Below are 6,999 nucleotides of genomic sequence, written 5' to 3' on the forward strand. Positions count from 1 at the left end.
TATAAATTTTGTTTGATATTGGTGTAAAAAAAGTTCAGAAATGTTGCCAATAAGCTCTATGTTCAAATGATGTCTCTTCTCCTTGTAAGAGTAAGGTGGAGGGTGAGGTTGTGGGTTCAAGACTCACTGGGTACATGTGAAATACGTGATACTTACCATTTCTTTTGAAACAAAAAAAAGAAAAATTGTGAAATGAAGATTGATGCTGTGGAGATTTACTTGAACATCGTGATTTGTGAATCGATCTGCCATAGGGATGGAAAATTGCATAGAATGTTGATAATTAATGTGGGATAGATGAAGTGAAGAAATACTTGTGGAGGATTTCCGTGACTAATGGTGTCCTTAAGGTCGAGTAATATATATGGTGCAAAATGCTTGGCTGTTGAGAAATATTGTGTTAATAGTAAGGGCATTTTGAGAACACTATGAGGCATTCTTGACAAAACAATAAAGTTCTGGCACTATTTACCTGTTTGAGGACAAAGAGGAGAAAGTGATAAATAGTTTTGTTGCGTCAATTATGTGTTTTTGTTTTTCATTTCATAAATAGAATTTGAAATATTGTGCTGTGAGTGAAGAATACATGATACAGTTGTAATAGAGAATTCCCTTCTAGAAACAGCCAATATTTTTTGAGCTTCTAAGTGTATCCAAACCCTTGTAGCTGGAATAAGAGTAAGACAAGTTATGATAAAATGCCCACTACACTAACAAATAATAAAATCCCGTATTACTTGTTAATCTGTTAAGAGTGGCTTAACAGATTTAATAATTTGATTTTGAAAATTATTTATCTGAATTTTTTTCCAATTTAAAAGAGATTGAAGAGTTCATTGTCAAAAATTAGGCCAACATTCTATGTTCTTTTTTGATGAAAAACATGCAATGTTGAAATGTTGTAATTAGTAAGGTTTGTGTTCATGTCCGCTGAAGTTATAGGCTTTGACTCTCTCTCATGAAAGCAAATGTTAGAAAATTTGAATCCACTTTAATGTAATTAAATATTATTTTTTAAGAGTAGAAATTTATTTATTTTCCATTTTGTAAAATATAAATTTACTGGCTTTTAATATTATATTTTTGTAGAATCCAGATTAGATATCTTCCAAGGTCGTAAGACCCTGGTGGCATCATTGTGTTCGAAAATACATTGCCCTGCTAAAGCTAATCTTGCCTAGAGATGGTATTACACCTAGTTTTCTAGCTTCTTTCATTTTCCCTTCTCAATTGTCTGTTCCGTCAACAATATGTGGAATGAAGGGTTTTTGATGATTATTTTGGAACTAAACATGGTGTGTGCTATTGACACTCCACACAAGATTGATTGTGAAAATAGTTTATACCTTTGAAAGATATCACCAAATAAATAATAGGAACGAGGAAAAATTGACAAGAAATTAGACACAAACACACACAAGAGAAAATACCAAGAATTTACGTGGTTCAACTTTTAGCCTACTTCCACGGGCATCGATGGAAGATATTTTCACTAATAAAGGTGGAGAATACAAAATGGTGTAATAGCACCCTCACAAGTCACAATTCTCAAATTCCAATCCCAAATTGTTCTCTCATACAAATACAAAGTTCTCTCTCAATACAAAGGTTGGGACTCAATACAAAGTTTGGGGTTGCACCTAATACAAAGAGAGAAGTTTTCTCTTCTCTCACAACCCCTCCACAAGCCACTTCAAAGAGATCATTAACTCTTGCATTTTGCCACACCACTTCTGAATAACAAGCTCCGTATATCGAAGTGTTGACAATGCATGGAAATGAGAGACAAGCAACTAAGGTTTGAGAAAATTCAATCTGACAGTTTTTAGATTGTATACATTTCACGTTCTTGTAAAAACCCTCTCTAAATAGAAACAATCTTTCATTGATTGAAAAATGAATACAATTAGTGAATAAATACAAAATACACTCTACCTATCCTTATACACACAGTTATGTACAAAAACAGAATAACTACTTCTCCAGATTTTATGGAGAAAGTTGTTACAGCTAAACACTACCTAGCTATGACACGTGTACATCCACTTGTAACCATCTGTCCACTTGGCATCATTCCTTGTATAGAGTGTATGATGTGATCGTGATAAGGAATGGACTCCAACAAGTCTTCTAAGTCTTCATTACTTAGGCTTGCATCTCTGTTTTGCCTCTGATACTGAGATGCACTATGTACTGCCTTCAATTGCAGTCTTCCCTGCTCCTGTAGTGCATGCTGGGCTGCTCCCTGATGCTGTAAGACACTCTGAGCTGCACCGCCCTGCAACTCCCCCTGACATTGAGTGCTTGTTCCATGCTTGCATACTTGTTGCTGCTGAAGACATGCATTTGACTTAGCATTGCTTTTAACAACGTTCTTTGAAAGAAGCAATTTTTTTCTCATTTAAATCTTTTATTCAAAGCATCGTTAATGTTTATTTTAATCTGTTAAGTCATAGCCCTATTATTATGAGACAAATTGGAAGGCCAATTAAAATCTAAATAAGAATTTTATGATTCCTTTTAGATATTTGTTGGATGTCTATATAGAATGAAATATTTGTTAGATATCTGTTGTGATTGGTGTACAATAAAAAGGTGTGAAAGTGATGTTCTAATAATAAATTATCACTTAAAAAAATTTGTACAAATATTTGTCTCTTGTTCAAGAAATAAAAAGAAAAAGCACATTATCTATCAAAAAATAAAATAAAATAAAACACACACATCAAATAAATTATTTATTTGTTGTCTTGTGTTGCTGAAAGCATAAAATGTAAAGGAACTAGGAAAGTAGAATTATCACACACACTTGTAACGTATTTAGAGTTCAACAATATAGCGATGTTAAAAGAAAATAAATAGAAAGCAAAAGAGTTGTGTAATACAGAGATGACAATCTTGAGGACGGAGACCTCTTGAGAAGTAGAACCTCCATCCATCCATGAGCCCACCACAAATTTAAGCCACGTGTATAGAAAGATCATAAATAATCCAAATCATCATCTTCGGAGTCAATTGAACATAACAATAGTTTATTTTGTCAAAGCAAGAAGTAAGGAAAAAAAAAATATATATATATATATATATACACACACATATAATAAAAGGTTCGTGTAGTTAAAAGTTAAAACCTGTCCTCCATGTTATATCGTTGTTGGCAGGGCATATGGAAAGCACTGGAGAAATTGTTGAAATCCCTGTAGGCTCGTCTATTTGGGCTACCTGAGCATGCAACCAAATCGAAAGCCATCAAGCATTTATATATTCTGGCAACGCAAGAGGAAATAAATCAAATAATAATAACATTTTTAAAATTTAATAAAATTCGTCTCAAGCTCCCAACTAGACAAACGGTACTTATCAATTATCAGTGAGGGTTGATTATAATTAAGCACATGCACAACATATATAGGATATTTGGTGTTATAAATCAAATAATTATTATTAGTAGTAATATATATGTATACTACTACTATAATTGACTCTAATTTAGTGAACAGATAATAAAAAAAAAGGCAGGAATATTGGATTACCTCTCCATTTCTAAGCACAATTCTGTCTGGAGTACGGGTAAAAGTCGTCCTCATCTTCTTACAGCTTTCCACTCTTAACTCCCTCCATTTTGGCAGTATAAACTGATAGTTCTTTGGGCAGAAGTTAACAAGGCTTGGTAGACCTTTGAGTCCCATCAATACTAGCTGAGGGAGCGTTACATCTTTCTGAACTCTAGCGTTTCCTTCATGTGTGAATACTTCCATTAATTGAGGGTTTTTTTTTACTTGGAAAATCTGTAGTTCTAAAAGACTATCAGCGATGGTCATGGGGAAAAGAGATTTCAATTTATTGCAGAATTTGACATTGACTCTTTCCAGTTTAGGGAAGCATAAAGGTTGGAAATGACTCTCTGATGAGACCTGTTCTTCTATATTTTCAACAATTAGTTGCTCCAATTCGTCACACCTTTCAATTTCAAGAAATTTCAACTTTTGTAAGCTTTGAACAAGGATTGGCGTGAAAAGATGCATCAGTTTTTTGCACCCAATGACTTTTAAATTTTCAAGATTGTTGAGATTTACAAGTTGGATTGAACCCTTCCATATATACGTCAATTCATGTAGATGGACCAAGCACATTCTCCTCAACCTTGGGAAAAACTCATCTTGTTGTTCTCCTTCTCTAGTAAGAAGACCCTCAAAGTTAAACACCTCCTGCAATCCTCCACAATAATATATGTCCAATTCTTCCAATGTCAAAATAATGGAAGCTGGAATCCAACGATCCACATTGAAGAGACTTTTCAAAAAAGGACCCACAATTTTGTTTCTTATGGAAACAAAATTGAAAGTTAGTGAGATGCAGTCCGTTAAAAGGGAGTTGGAGTTTCCCTCGATGCTAGTTGTGCCTAGTGTGAACCGTAGTGGTGGGCTTGCTTTGCTTTGGAAGAATGAAGTGGTGGTCTCTACCCAGACCTACTCACCTAACCATATCGATGTTCATATTTCTTCCCCATTGCAGTTACATTGGAGACTGACAGGGGTTTATGGGCACCCAGAAGAAAGGCAAAAGTGTGAGACATGGCTTTTGATGAGGCATCTAGCGGGTCGGGCATCACTTCCTTGGGTGTGTCTCTACGACTTTAACGAAATTCTCAGCTCTGATGAGAGAAACAGCCGAACTCCCAAACCGCTTCGGCCTATGCAGGATTTCCAGTCCACACTTCTTCAATGTGGGCTTGTGGACTTGGGCTTTCAAGGCTATAGATACACATGGAGAAACGGAAGACATGGGGTTGACTTTGTAGAACAACGTCTTGATCGGGTTTGTGCATCGGAGGATTGGCGAGAGCTTTACCCGCAGGCAAAAGTCCTTCATACGACAGCAGCCTATTCTGACCATGACCCCATATTGTTAACTACTGAGCCCACTGGTGTACGCCATCACCGAAAATCAAAGCTTCACCGGTTCGAGGAGAAGTGGGTGGCCCACCCAGAGTGTGAAGGCCAGATTATAACCTCTTGGGCGCAAAGTCAACCTACAGGTAGTCCTATGTTTTGTTTGTTTGAAAAAATTAAATGGTGCAGGATGGACCTTGTGGCTTGGAGTAGGAATACCTTTGGGAACACCCGAGACCGGTTAAATGCTAAACAGGGTGAGCTGGAGGAGCTAAGGGCAGCGGGTTTCAGGGAAAACTTGGACAAAATAAATGAGGTTCGAAGAGAGATTAATGACTTTCTACACCACGAAGAGGTGTTCTGGCGTCAACGGTCTCAGTCCATCTGGCTTCCCGCAGGAGATAAGAACACGAAGTATTTTCACCAACGGGCTAGCCAACGACGCAGGAAAAATACCATAGAGGGCCTACATGATTCAAATGGGGTTTGGTGCACAAACACAGGGGAGATAGCAGCCATAGCAGAAGCATACTACAAAGATTTGTTTACTGCTTCGGCGGAACTTAGCATGGAGAATGTGCTAACCTCTGTGGATTGTGTAGTGACTGAAGAGATGGCAAGGAGCTTGACATGTTCATACACAGAGGAGGAGGTACGGACAACCCTCTTCCAGATGCACCCCTCTAAGTCACCGGGTCCGGACGGTATGTCTCCTTTCTTTTTCCAAAAATTTTGGCACGTTGTTGGGCACGACGTCACTGCAGCGGTTTTGTCGGTGTTGCACTCATGGAGGTACTTGCACAAAATGAACTATACACATATTGTGCTAATACCTAAAAAGAAGGATCCTCAACTCATCACTGAATACCGACCTATAAGTTTGACTAACGTTGTCTCAAGGATTATCTCAAAGGTACTTGCGAATAGAGTGAAACCTATATTATCAAATGTTATCTCGGACTCCCAAAGTGCATTTGTGCCTGGTCGGCTTATCACAGATAATTCCTCTGTTGCATATGAAATGTTACACAGGATGCGGAATAGGCGAAGAGGAAAGGTCGGACACATGGCAGTCAAGCTTGATGTTAGCAAGGCTTACGATAGGTGGATTGGGAATTCCTAGAAAAAATCATGTTGAGAATCGGTTTTCCAGCGCAGTGGGTGAACCTCGCAATGCTGATAGTTTGTACAGCCTCTTACTCCATCATTATCAATGGCGAACCATGCGGATATGTCTCCCCCTCTAGAGCTATCAAGCAAGGGGACCGATTGTCTCCCTACCTCTTCCTTTTTTGCACTGAAGGGCTCTCCTCCTTGCTGCGAAAGGCGACTGAAACCCGCCACTTGAAAGGACTTACTTCTTGTCAGGGTGGGGTGCGCATCTCTCACCTTCTTTTCACTGACAATAGCCTACTATTTAGCAAAGCAAAAACGGATGAATGCAGTTGGTTGATAGACGTGATAGCTCAGTACGAAAGGGCTTCGGGGCAGGTTATTAATCGCCAAAAGACTGCTTTGTTTTTTAGCAGGAACACACGTCGAGAGGTTCAAGAAAATATTCGGTCTATGTTTGGGGTGCAGGTAATGACAAGCTGCGAAAAGTATCTAGGTTTACCCATGGTGGGGGGAAGATCAAAAGTCAATACCTTCAAGGATCTCCAAGAAAGGGTCTCTAATAGGGTGATGGGGTGGAAGGAAAAAAATATCTCTAAGGCTGGGAGAGAAGTCCTCATTAAGACGGTGGCCCAAGCAATTCCTACATATTCGATGAGCATCTTCAAAATCCCTAGAGCTGTGTGCTATAGGATGAACTCAGTATTGGCAAAGTATTGGTGGGGGCAGACGCGGAATGAGTGAAAAATTCACTGGATCAATTGGGGCAAGCTGTGCACTCCTAAAAATAGAGGGGGGGGGTGGGTTTTCGTGATATTCATGCGTTTAATCTTGCGATGTTGGCTAAGCAGGTGTGGAGGCTCATCCATGGGACACACTCGCTATTCTACCGAGTGTACAAAGCAAGGTACTTCCCCACATGCTCATTCATGGAGGCCGAACTTGGGAGTAACCCCTCTTACGTGTGGCGTAGTCTCCTCAATGCTAGGGAGCT

This window comes from Quercus robur, chromosome 8 (genome assembly GCF_932294415.1).
Source record: "Quercus robur chromosome 8, dhQueRobu3.1, whole genome shotgun sequence".
Lineage (NCBI taxonomy): Eukaryota > Viridiplantae > Streptophyta > Magnoliopsida > Fagales > Fagaceae > Quercus > Quercus robur.